Genomic DNA, 13,522 nt, shown 5'->3' with positions numbered 1-13,522 from the left:
CTATTCCTCTGAGGGGAATTGATGCTACGCCATTGGCTGAGAATAAGCCTCAGTATTGGACGCAAATGACCATGTGCATGACTCCCGTACATCAGGAGGTGATTTGCTTTCTCGTTCTGCATAATTTGCATGATGTTGTCGTTTTGGGTCTGCCATGGCTGCAGGCTCATAATCCAGTTTTAGATTGGAAAGCTATGTCTGTGACAAGTTGGGGTTGTCAGGGAATTCATGGCGATGCTCCGTTGGTGTCTATTGCTTCTTCCACTCCTTCTGAGGTCCCTGAGTTTTTGTCTGACTACCAGGATGTATTTGATGAGCCCAGGTCCAGTGCCCTGCCCCCTCATAGGGATTGTGACTGTGCTATAAATTTAATTCCTGGTAGTAAATTCCCTAAGGGACGACTTTTTAATTTGTCTATACCAGAGCGTGCCGCGATGCCGAGTTATATAAAGGAGTCTTTGGAGAAGGGACATATTCGCCCATCCTCTTCCCCTCTTGGTGCAGGATTTTTTTTTGTGGCCAAGGACGGTTCTTTGAGACCTTGTATAGATTATCGTCTTCTGAATAAAATCACAGTCAAATTTCAGTATCCTTTGCCACTATTGTCTGATTTGTTTGCTCGGATTAAGGGGGCCAGTTGGTTCACTAAGATAGATCTCCGTGGTGCGTATAACCTTGTGCGCATTAAGCAGGGAGATGAATGGAAAACAGCATTTAATACGCCCGAAGGCCATTTTGAGTACTTAGTGATGCCTTTTGGACTCTCTAATGCTCCTGCTGTGTTTCAGTCCTTCATGCATGACATCTTCCGAGAATATCTGGATAAATTTATGATTGTTTATTTGGATGACATTTTGGTCTTTTCTGATGATTGGGAGTCCCATGTGAAGCAGGTCAGGATGGTGTTTCAGGTCCTGCGTGCTAATGCTTTATTTGTGAAGGGCTCAAAATGCCTCTTCGGAGTACAGAAGGTCTCCTTTTTGGGTTTTATTTTTTCTCCTTCTACTGTGGAGATGGACCCAGTCAAGGTCCAGGCTATTCATGACTGGACTCAGCCTACGTCTGTTAAGAGTCTTCAGAAGTTCTTGGGTTTCGCTAATTTTTACCGTCGTTTCATCGCTAATTTTTCTAGCGTGGTTAAACCTTTGACGGATTTGACCAAGAAGGGTTCTGATGTGACTAATTGGTCTCCTGCGGCCGTGGAGGCCTTTCGGGAACTGAAGCACCGGTTTTCTTCAGCTCCAGTCTTATGTCAACCAGATGTCTCTCTCCCCTTCCAGGTCGAGGTTGATGCTTCTGAGATTGGAGCAGGGGCTGTTTTGTCACAGAGAAGCTGATGGCTCTGTGATGAAGCCATGTGCTTTCTTTTCAAGAAAGTTTTCGCCTGCCGAGCGGAATTATGATGTTGGTAATCGGGAGTTGTTGGCTATGAAGTGGGCATTTGAGGAGTGGCGACATTGGCTCGAAGGAGCTAAACATCATGTGGTGGTCTTGACTGATCACAAAAACCTGATTTACCTCGAATCTGCCAAGCGCCTGAATCCTAGACAGGCTCGTTGGTCGCTGTTTTTCTCCCGTTTCAACTTCGTGGTCTCATACCTGCCTGGTTCGAAGGACGTGAAGGCTGATGCACTTTCTAGGAGTTTTGTGCCTGACTCTCCGGGAGTTTCTGAGCCGGCTGGTATTCTCAGAGAGGGAGTGATTTTGTCTGCCATTTCCCCAGATTTGCGACGAGTGCTGAAGAAATTTCAGGCGGATAGACCTGACCGTTGTCCACCAGAGAGACTGTTTGTCCCGGATAGATGGACCAGCAGAGTTATTTCCGAGGTTCATTCTTCGGTGTTGGCGGGTCATCCTGGGATTTTTGGTACCAGAGATTTGGTGGCTAGGTCCTTCTGGTGGCCTTCCTTGTCGCGGGATGTGCGTTCCTTTGTGCAGTCTTGTGGGATTTGTGCTCGGGCTAAGCCTTGCTGTTCTCATGCCAGCGGTTTGCTTTTGACTTTGCCTGTCCCGAAAAGGCCTTGGACGCACATTTCCATGGATTTTATTTCGGATCTTCCAGTATCTCAGAAAATGTCTGTCATCTGGGTGGTGTGTGATCGTTTTTCCAAGATGGTCCATTTGGTGCCCTTGCCTAAGTTGCCTTCCTCCTCCGATTTGGTTCCTCTATTTTTTCAGAATGTGGTTCGCTTGCACGGCATTCCTGAAAATATTGTGTCTGATAGAGGATCCCAGTTTGTGTCCAGGTTTTGGCGGACTTTTTGTGCTAAGATGGGCATTGATTTATCTTTTTCGGCGGCCTTCCATCCTCAGACGACTAATGGCCAAACCGAGCGAACTAATCAGACGTTGGAAACTTATTTGAGATGTTTTGTTTCTGCTGATCAGGATGATTGGGTGACTTTTTTGCCATTGGCCGAGTTTGCCCTTAATAATCGGGCTAGTTCTGCTACTTTGGTTTCGCCTTTTTTCTGCAATTCTGGTTTCCATCCTCGTTTTTCCTCGGGTCAGGTTGAGTCTTCTGACTGTCCTGGGGTGGATTCTGTGGTGGATAGGTTGCAGAAGATTTGGAACCATGTGGTGGACAATTTGAGGTTGTCACAGGAGAAGGCTCAGCGCTTTGCCAACCGCCGCCGCGGTGTGGGTCCCCGACTTCGTGTTGGGGATTTGGTGTGGCTGTCTTCTCGGTATGTTCCTATGAAGGTCTCCTCTCCTAAATTCAAGCCTCGCTTCATCGGTCCTTATAAGATCTTGGAAATCCTTAACCCGGTGTCTTTTCGTTTGGATCTCCCAGCATCGTTTGCCATTCATAATGTGTTCCATAGGTCTTTGTTGCGGAGGTGTGTGGTACCTGTGGTTCCTTCTGTTGAGCCTCCTGCTCCGGTGCTGGTCGAGGGAGAATTGGAGTACGTGGTGGAGAAGATTTTGGATTCTCGTATCTCTAGACGGTCTTCAGTATTTGGTGAAGTGGAAGGGCTATGGTCAGGAGGATAATTCCTGGGTTGTCGCCTCTGATGTTCATGCGGCCGATTTGGTTCGTGCCTTCCACGCGGCTCATCCTGATCTCCCTGGGGGTCTTGATGAGGGTTCGGTGACCCCTCCTCAAGGGGGGGGGGTACTGTTGTGAACTCTATTTTTAGGCTCCCTCTAGTGGTCACAAGCGGTACTGTGTAGTGTTGTCTTTCTGCAGGTTGGCTGCATCAGCTGGTTTGTTATCCTTGGTTGGTTTCCTATTTAGCTCACCTGGATACTCAGTTCCTTGCCTGCTATCAATGTATTCAGTGCTCTTCAGATTCCTTGTGATTACCTTGCTCCCAGCCTCTCCAAGACAAGCTAAGTTTTTGTCCGTTCATTTTTTGATTATCAGCATTCATCATATTTCTTGTCCAGCTTGCTAAGATGTGATCTCCTCACTTGCTGGTTGCTCTAGGGGACTGAGTTTCTCCCCCCACACCATTAGTTGGTGTGGGCGTTCTGGAAATCTCAGTGTGGATATTTTGTAAGGGTTTTTTACTGACCGCACAGACCCCTTTACTATTTTCTGCTATCTAGTATTAGTGGGCCTCATTTGCTGAATCTGTTTTCACCCCTGTGTATGTGCCTTCCTCTTACCTCACCGTTATTATTTGTTGAGGGCTTCTATATCTTTGGGGATTATTTCTCTGGAGGCAAGAGAGGTCTTTCTTTCTCTCTAGGGGTAGTTAGTTCCTCAGGCTGGCTTGAGACGTCTAGGATTTTTAGGCACGTTCACCGGCTACTTCTAGTGTGTTTGGATAGGTTCAGATTTGCGGTCAGTCCAGTTTGCCACCTCCCTAGAGCTTGTCCTATGTTTGTTACTTAGCTGGAGTAATTTGTGATCCTCAACCACTAAGGATCATAACAAGTACCCCCCCCTTGAGGAGGGGTCAACGAAGCCTCACCAGAGCCTCCAGGCCGCTCCGGGTGAGCCAAATGAAAGGCACGAACAAGATCGGCAGCATGAACATCAGAGGCAACCACCCAGGAATTATCCTCCTGACCATAACCTTTCCACTTGACTAGATACTGAAGTTTCCGTCTCGAAATACGAGAATCCAAAATCTTCTCCACCACATACTCCAACTCCCCCTCAACCAACACCGGGGCAGGAGGATCAACGGAGGGAACCATAGGAGCCACATATCTCCGCAACAACGACCTATGGAACACATTATGGATGGAGAAAGAAGCTGGAAGGTCCAAACGAAATGACACAGGATTAATAATTTCAGAAATCTTTTAAGGACCAATGAAACGAGGCTTAAACTTAGGAGATGAAACCTTCATAGGAACAAAACGATGCGACAACCAAACCAAATCCCCAACACGAAGTCGGGGACCAACACAGCGACGGCGGTTAGCGAAACGTTGAGCCTTCTCCTGGGACAATGTCAAATTGTCCACTACATGAGTCCAAATTTGCTGCAACCTGTCCACCACAGAATCCACACCAGGACAGTCCGAAGGCTCAACCTGTCCTGAAGAAAAATGAGGGTGGAAACCAGAATTACAGAAAAAAGGTGAAACCAAAGTAGCCGAGCTGGCCCGATTATTAAGGGCGAACTCAGCCAAAGGCAAGAAGGACACCCAATCATCCTCATCAGCAGAAACAAAGCATCTCAGATATGTTTCCAAAGTCTGATTGGTTCTTTCGGTTTGGCCATTTGTCTGAGGATGGAAAGCTGAAGAAAAAGACAAATCAATGCCCATCTTAGCACAAAAGGACCGCCAAAATCTTGAAACAAACTGGGAACCTCTGTCCGACACGATGTTCTCCGGAATGCCATGTAATCGAACCACATGCTGGAAAAACAATGGAACCAAATCAGAGGAGGAAGGCAATTTAGGCAAAGGTACCAAATGGACCATCTTAGAGAAGCGATCACAAACCACCCAGATAACTGACATCCTCTGAGAGACAGGGAGATCTGAAATAAAATCCATGGAAATATGCGTCCAGGGCCTTTTTGGGACCGGCAAGGGCAAAAGCAACCCACTGGCACGAGAACAGCAGGGCTTAGCCCAAGCACAAGTCCCACAGGACTGCACAAAAGAACGCACATCTCATGACAAGGAAGGCCACCAAAAGGATCTAGCCACCAAATCTCTGGTACCAAAGATTCCAGGATGACCAGCCAACACCGAACAATGAACCTCAGAGATAACTCTACTAGTCCATCTATCAGGGACAAACAGCTTCTCCGATGGGCAACGGTCAGGTCTATCAGCCTGAAACTCCTGCAGCACCCGCCGCAAATCAGGGGAGATGGCAGACAAAATTACCCCCTCTTTGAGAATACCAGCCGGCTCAGGAACTCCCGGAGAATCAGGCACAAAACTCCTAGAAAGGGCATCAGCCTTCACATTCTTAGAACCCGGAAGGTACGAAACCACAAAATTGAAGCGGGAGAAAAACAGCGACCATCGAGCCTGTCTAGGATTCAAACGCTTGGCAGACTCGAGATAAGTCAGATTCTTGTGATCCGTCAAGACCACCACGCGATGTTTGGCTCCTTCCAGCCAATGTCGCCACTCCTCAAACGCCCACATCATAGCCAACAACTCTCGATTACCCACATCATAATTGCGCTCAGCAGGCGAAAACTTTCTAGAAAAGAAAGCACATGGTTTCATTACAGAGCCATCAGAACCTCTTTGAGACAAAACAGCCCCTGCTCCAATCTCAGAAGCATCCACCTCGACCTGAAACGGGAGCGAAACATCTGGCTGACACAACACAGGGGCAGAAGAAAAACGACGCTTCAGCTCCTAAAAAGCCTCAACGGCCGCAGAGGACCAATTGACCACATCAGCACCTTTCTTGGTTAAATCAGTCAATGGTTTAACAACACTAGAAAAATTAGCGATGAAGCGACGGTAAAAATTAGCAAAGCCCAGAAATTTCTGAAGGCTCTTCACAGAAGTAGGCTGAGTCCAATCATAAATGGCCTGAACTTTAACAGGGTCCATCTAGATAGTAGAAGGGGAAAAAATGAAGCCCAAAAATGAAACCTTCTGAACTCCAAAGAGACATTTAGACCCTTTCACAAACAAGGAATGAGCACGAAGGACCTGGAACACCATTCTGACCTGCTTCACATGAGACTCCCAATCGTCCGAAAAGACCAAAATATCATCCAAATATACAATCATGAATCTATCCAGGTACTTTCGGAAGATGTCATGCATAAAGGACTGAAACACAGATGGAGCATTAGAAAGCCCGTATGGCATCACCAAGTACTCAAAATGGCCCTCGGGCGTATTAAATGCTGTTTTCCATTCGTCGCCCCGTTTAATACGCACAAGATTATACGCCCCTCGAAGATCTATCTTGGTGAACCAGCTAGCTCCCTTAATCCGAGCAAACAAATCAGACAGTAGCGGCAAAGGGTACTGAAATTTGACGGTGATTTTATTAAGAAGGCGGTAATCTATACAAGGTCTCAGAGAACCATCCTTCTTGGCCACAAAAGAGAACCCTGCTCCCAACGGTGACGACGACGGGCGAATATGCCCTTTCTCCAAGGACTCCTTTATATAACTCCGCATTGCAGAGTGTTCTGGCACAGATAAATTGAACAGTCGGCCCTTCGGAAACTTACTACCAGTAATCAAATTAATAGCACAATCGCAATCCCTATGATGAGGTAGGGCACTGGATTTGGGCTCAAATACATCCCGGTAATCTGACAAGAACTCAGGGACTTCAGAAGGATGGGAGGACGAAATAGACAACAATGGGACATCCCCATGTACCCCTTGACAACCCCAACTGGATACAGACATTGATTTCCAATCCAATACAGGATTATGGACCTGTAGCCATGGCAAACCCAAAACGACCACATCATGCAGATTATACAACACCAAAAAGCGAATATCCTCCTGATGTGTAGGAGCCATGCACATGGTCAATTGAGTCCAGTACTGAGGCTTATTCTTGGCCAAAGGCGTAGCATCAATTCCTCTCAATGGAATAGGATACTGTAAGGGCTCCAAGAAAAAACCACAGCGCCTGGCAAACTCCAAGTCCATCAAATTCAGGGCAGCGCCTGAATCCACAAATGCCATAACAGAATAGGACAACAGAGAACAAATCAGAGTAACGGACAAAATAAATTTTGGCTGTACCGTACCAATGGTGAACCATACGTTTTAAAGCAACAACCACACATTTTATAGAGTTAATAACACGATAATGTGGAAAAAGTGTCTGGACTATTCCAACCCATCATCAAAACTAGATACATACCACACAAAGATGATACCAAGGTCGTTCATTAATTGTAGAAAAATACCAAAACTTTATTGTTTAAAATATAGTGTATGGGGGTACAGGATATGCATATGTAAAGTTGGTCACATCATAAAATGCAATACAAAAAATGGCCACGCCAAGATACGGTACCATCTATAAGAATTAACAAAAGTCAAATACAAATAAATCAAGTATAAGACACCACCCCTATAAAAGCATCCCCTTATGAGGTCAGCCAATGCTGTAATTAAGTATACTGGTATAACCACAATATTTTAAACGCTAGATGCTGGATGTTAGATTATACGGGTACATAGGTGAGCAGTCAAAATACCTAGGTATGCAGACTATTTAATGTATGAGCAACGGAATAAAGTAATGTCTACAGCTCACCCTTAGTAACCCTAATAGTTCAGCATAGTACTTTGCTATAACGATAAGTCGGAATATTTACCAGTAAGCAGGGGGGTAGGAGAGATGGACCAGTACCCAGCGCGTCCGCCCCGACGCGCGTTTCGGACCTTCCTTCTTCGGGGGGCCTGTGTGTAACCATACTAGAGCCTCTTTTATATGTCCACTGCAGCTGCGATAATCACAGCGAGAAGACCGGAAGTGATGCGCCGCACCTTCTGATGACGCGCACCTCCCCATGACAACCGAGACGCTGGAAGGCGTCGGCGTCACATGACCGCAGGTCCGAGGACACCGCTGATCACAGAAAGACGCCAAAGGCCTCCCAGGGTAACGGAAGCAGGAGGAGGCGCGCGTCAAAGTGCGGGACACCTACGGTATCATAGTCAGACCAAATTAAGAGTGAGGTATCATTTTATCAGAATCAGATCACGGAGACATAGATATAGGAACACATATAAGGTATAGTCACCCAGAATTGATACAAAGAGAAATATATATGGACCTAAATAAAGAATGTATAACCACAATTAACATAAACCGGCAAGATTATAAGTCATAGTTCACAACACCAATTCTTATATGGTTTCTCCGACTGGTCCCATATTCATACGTCTCCAGCTTCATCATAGATGTCAAATAATCACATTGTGGTTGAGAGAGCAATTAGCTCATATTATTCGAGGCTGCAAAGCGTGGTATACATAAAATTCCATGTAACACTATAATTAAAAAGTGAATAAAAACAAAAATTAAAAATATTGCATAAAGAGGCTGATTACAAATATGCAAATGCCAAGGCAAAAGATAAAGTGGTATTAATAACAGGCTACCGATCATAGAAATGGGGTAAAACTTATATTTTCATTGAGTCCAGATGGATGGACCGTATCAAGGGTCCAAATCCATCTGGACTCCATTTGTGCCAACCTCTTAGACGCATCACCACCCCGGATCCCAACCTCCAACATATCGATGGCTCGAACCCTCAAGAGACTCCCATCGCAATCATGATATTCCCTAAAATGGCGCGGGAGCGTTTTTAACATGGATATGTCCTCCTGGGTCGCTGCAGCTTCAATACCCCTGACGTGCTCCCTAATGCGTATTTTAAACTGTCTTGTAGTCAGGCCAACATAGATTTTCTTGCAGGGGCATACTGCATAATAGATAACATATCTATCAAAACAAGAAATCTTCTTCCTGATTTCAAATTGTCGGGAGCCACTTGCATTTGTAAATGTACAGCAAGAATCAACATTGGGGCAGGCTATGCAGCGACCACAGGGGGCACATCCATTTCTCTTTATACTGGCATTCAAAAAGGTGGTTTTAGGTTCCCCCACATAATGGCTATGTACCAGGTAATCGTGGAGATTTTTAGCTCGTCTTGCTGTAATAGATGCCCTTTCAGGCAAAAACCTGGCCACAATGGGGTCAGCTCTTAAGATATGCCAGGATCTTTCCAGTGCCCTTCTCATATGTGGGAAATGCGAGTGGAAGTTGGTCACAAAGCGGACCACCTCTTGTTCCTTATGGTCTCTCCTTCCATATAGGAGGGAACTTCTAGGCGTATGTTTAGCCCTGTTAAAGGCTTTTTTGATTTGTCGATTGCTATAATTACGTTCCCTCAATCTCTGTTTGAGATCTTCGGCTTGTACCATAAAATCGCTATCTGTGGAACACAATCTACGGAGCCGCAAAAATTGTCCGGTGGGGACCGACTGGATCATGTGACCAGGGTGGGAGGAGGCAGCATGGAGAAGTAGATTGGTAGCGGTGGGTTTTCGAAAGATGTTTGTTTGTATCTCTCCCTGCACGTCCCGTTTAAGTGTAACATCTAGGAATTCAATTTTCTCTTCATCCCATTTATAAGTAACAAAAATGTTACGGTCGTTAGTATTCAAGGATGACATAAAGACTTCAAGCTGTTCACGTGACCCCTGCCAGATTAATAAAATGTCGTCGATGTACCGCGTCCATGAAAGGACGCGGCCCACCGACGACAGTTGATCCGGCAGGGAGAGGTCCCTCTTTAGCCCCAGTTTTACCCCATTTCTATGATCGGTAGCCTGTTATTAATACCACTTTATCTTTTGCCTTGGCATTTGCATATTTGTAATCAGCCTCTTTATGCAATATTTTTAATTTTTGTTTTTATTCACTTTTTAATTATAGTGTTACATGGAATTTTATGTATACCACGCTTTGCAGCCTCGAATAATATGAGCTAATTGCTCTCTCAACCACAATGTGATTATTTGACATCTATGATGAAGCTGGAGACGTATGAATATGGGACCAGTCGGAGAAACCATATAAGAATTGGTGTTGTGAACTATGACTTATAATCTTGCCGGTTTATGTTAATTGTGGTTATACATTCTTTATTTAGGTCCATATATATTTCTCTTTGTATCAATTCTGGGTGACTATACCTTATATGTGTTCCTATATCTATGTCTCCGTGATCTGATTCTGATAAAATGATACCTCACTCTTAATTTGGTCTGACTATGATACCGTAGGTGTCCCGCACTTTGACGCGCGCCTCCTCCTGCTTCCGTTACCCTGGGAGGCCTTTGGCGTCTTTCTGTGATCAGCGGTGTCCTCGGACCTGCGGTCATGTGACGCCGACGCCTTCCAGCGTCTCGGTTGTCATGGGGAGGTGCGCGTCATCAGAAGGTGCGGCGCATCACTTCCGGTCTTCTCGCTGTGATTATCGCAGCTGCAGTGGACATATAAAAGAGGCTCTAGTATGGTTACACACAGGCCCCCCGAAGAAGGAAGGTCCGAAACGCGCGTCGGGGCGGACGCGCTGGGTACTGGTCCATCTCTCCTACCCCCCTGCTTACTGGTAAATATTCCGACTTATCGTTATAGCAAAGTACTATGCTGAACTATTAGGGTTACTAAGGGTGAGCTGTAGACATTACTTTATTCCGTTGCTCATACATTAAATAGTCTGCATACCTAGGTATTTTGACTGCTCACCTATGTACCCGTATAATCTAACATCCAGCATCTAGCGTTTAAAATATTGTGGTTATACCAGTATACTTAATTACAGCATTGGCTGACCTCATAAGGGGATGCTTTTATAGGGGTGGTGTCTTATACTTGATTTATTTGTATTTGACTTTTGTTAATTCTTATAGATGGTACCGTATCTTGGCGTGGCCATTTTTTGTATTGCATTTTATGATGTGACCAACTTTACATATGCATATCCTGTACCCCCATACACTATATTTTAAACAATAAAGTTTTGGTATTTTTCTACAATTAATGAACGACCTTGGTATCATCTTTGTGTGGTATGTACGTACCAATGGTGGCAGACCTAGCGAACCGTTTAGTGCGCTTAGGACAATCAGAGAAAGCATGAGTGGAGTCACCACAGTAAAAACACAGCCCATTCTGACGTCTGTATTCTTGCCGTTCAGCTCTGGTCCAGGTCCTATCACATTGCATAGGCTCAGGCTTCTGCTCAGGAAACACCGCCAAATGGTGCACATTTTTGCGCTCACGTAAGCGTCGATCGATCTGAATGGCCAAGGACATAGACTCATTCAGACCAGCAGGCGTGGGGAATCCCACCATAACATCCTTAAGGGCTTCAGAAAGACCCTTTCTGAAAATTGCCGCCAGGGCACACTCATTCCACTGAGTAAGCACAGACCACTTTCTGAACTTCTGACAATATAACTCCGCTTCATCCTGACCCTGACACAAAGCCAGCAAAATTTTCTCTGCCTGATCCACTGAATCTGGTTCATCATAAAGCAATCCAAGCGCCAGAAAAAACGCATCTACATTACGCAATGCAGGATCTTCTGGCGCAAGGGAAAATGCCCAGTCTTGAGGGTCGCCACGTAGCAGAGAAAAAAATGATTTTTACTTGCTGAATGGGGTCACCAGAGGAGCGGGGTTTCAAAGCAAAAAACAGTCTACAATTATTTTTGAAATTCAGAAACTTAGAACCCAGAATTCCAATTCCTGATTTGTTTTCTGGGGATAGATCTAACATTGGGTTCTGAACTACATAATCTTGAATGCTTTGTACCCTTGCAGTGAGTTGATCCACACAAGAGGACAGACCTTGAATGTCCATATCTACACCTGTGTCCTGAACCACCCAGTGGTTAAGGGGAAAAGAAATACAAAACACACTGCAGAGAGAAAAAAAATGGTCTCAGAACTTCTCTTATCCCTCTATTGAGATGCATTAACACTTTGCGGGCCAGCTGTACTGTTATGTTGGGCTGGTGGTTAGGAACACTAGAAATGACCAGATGAGCAAACTAGCGATACAGGACGAGCTCTGGGAAGTGGGAGCTCTGCTGACCGCAACCTCTAATCCTATCACAACAACTAGAAATAGCCGTGGAGCGTTCCTGACTCTGCCTAGACGCCTCTTCACAGCCTAAGAGCTAACTACCCCTAAAGATAGAAAATACAGCCTACCTTGCCTCAGAGAAATTCCCCAAAGAAATAGGCAGCCCCCACATATATTGACTGTAAGTTAAGATGGAAGTCACAAACACAGGAATGAAATAGATTTCAGCATAGGAGGCCAGACTAACTAAACAGACAGAGGATAGAAAAGGTATCTTTGCGGTCAGCATAAAAAACTAACAAAAAACCACGCAGAGTGTGCAAAAGAAATCACTGCACCGACTCACGGCGCGGTGGTGCCACTCTGCATCCCAGAGCTTCCAGCTAACAAGATAAATTCATTATAGCGAGCTGGACAAAAACACAGTGGTAACAAATAAGCTAGCAGGGACTTAGCTTTTGCTGAAGTAAACAGGTCATCTGAAAGATCCAAGAGAAATGAACCAGTACTAGGACATTGACAGCTGGCATCAAGTAACGATCTGAGTGGAGTTAAATAGAGCAGCCAGCCAAGACCTGAATGAGATCAGCTGGAGAAGGAATCTCAGAACCAGCAGCTCCACTCACAGCCACCAGAGGGAGTCCATGAACAGAACTCACCGAAGTACCATTCATAACCACAGGAGAGAGCTCGAGAACAGAATTCACAACACTCTGCCTCCTCCTCTCTCTTTGAGGCTGTCTCTGCCTCCTCCTCTGTCTCTGCCTCCTCTGTCTCTCTCTGAGGCTGTCTCTGCCCCCTCCTCTCTCTCTGAGGCTGTCTCTGCCCCCTCCTCTCTCTCTCTGAGGCTGTCTCTGCCCCCTCCTCCTTCTCTCTCTGAGGCTGTCTCTGCCTCCTCCCCTCTCTTTCTGAGGCTGTATCTGCCTCCTCCCGTCTCTCTCTGAGGCTGTCTCTGCCTTTTCCTCTCTCTGAGGCAGTCTCTGCCTCCTCTGTCTCTCTCTGAGGCTGTCTCTGCCCCCTCCTCTCTCTCTCTCTGAGGCTGTCTTTGCCCCCTCCTCCTTCTCTCTCTGAGGCTGTTTCTGCCTCCTCCCCTCTCTTTCTGAGTTTGTCTCTGCCTCCTCCTCTCTCTCTGAGGCTGTCTCTGCCCCCTCCTCTCTCTGAGGCTGTCTCTGCCCCCTCCCCTCTCTTTCTGAGGCTGTCTCTGCCTCCTCCTCTCTCTCTGAGGCTGTCTCTGCCTCCTCCTCTCTCTCTCTGAGGCTGTCTCTGCCCCCTCCTCTCTCTCTGAGGCTGTCTCTGCCCCCTCCTCCCTCTCTGAGGCTGTCTCTGCCTCCTCCTCTCTCTCGGAGGCTGTCTCTGCCCCCTCCTCTCTCTCTCTGAGCGGATAGGGTACCCCTAACTGTCGGTCCCTGGGCCACGCCTCCGGAGAACCCTGCTGGACCGTTACCCGGTACAGCTGTCCCTGGTCCCAGACCACCCGCTCGCGGTCTGACTCC

The 13,522-nt window shown here is 46.3% G+C and overlaps 1 long non-coding RNA gene and 1 pseudogene across 1 annotated transcript in view; both read right to left on the bottom strand.

Annotated features, from left to right (window-relative positions):
- LOC143787404 (uncharacterized) overlaps positions 1 to 6,570 on the bottom strand; it is a 29,153-nt pseudogene extending 22,583 nt beyond the window's left edge.
- LOC143787294 (uncharacterized) overlaps positions 1 to 13,522 on the bottom strand; it is a 101,154-nt gene that overhangs the window by 34,227 nt on the left and 53,405 nt on the right. The window lies entirely within an intron of this gene.

The sequence above is a fragment of the Ranitomeya variabilis genome, chromosome 8, assembly GCF_051348905.1.
Source record: "Ranitomeya variabilis isolate aRanVar5 chromosome 8, aRanVar5.hap1, whole genome shotgun sequence".
Classification (NCBI taxonomy): domain Eukaryota; kingdom Metazoa; phylum Chordata; class Amphibia; order Anura; family Dendrobatidae; genus Ranitomeya; species Ranitomeya variabilis.
The sequence above is the reverse complement of the archived record's forward strand: the minus strand, read 5'-3'. Positions and strand labels throughout refer to the sequence as shown.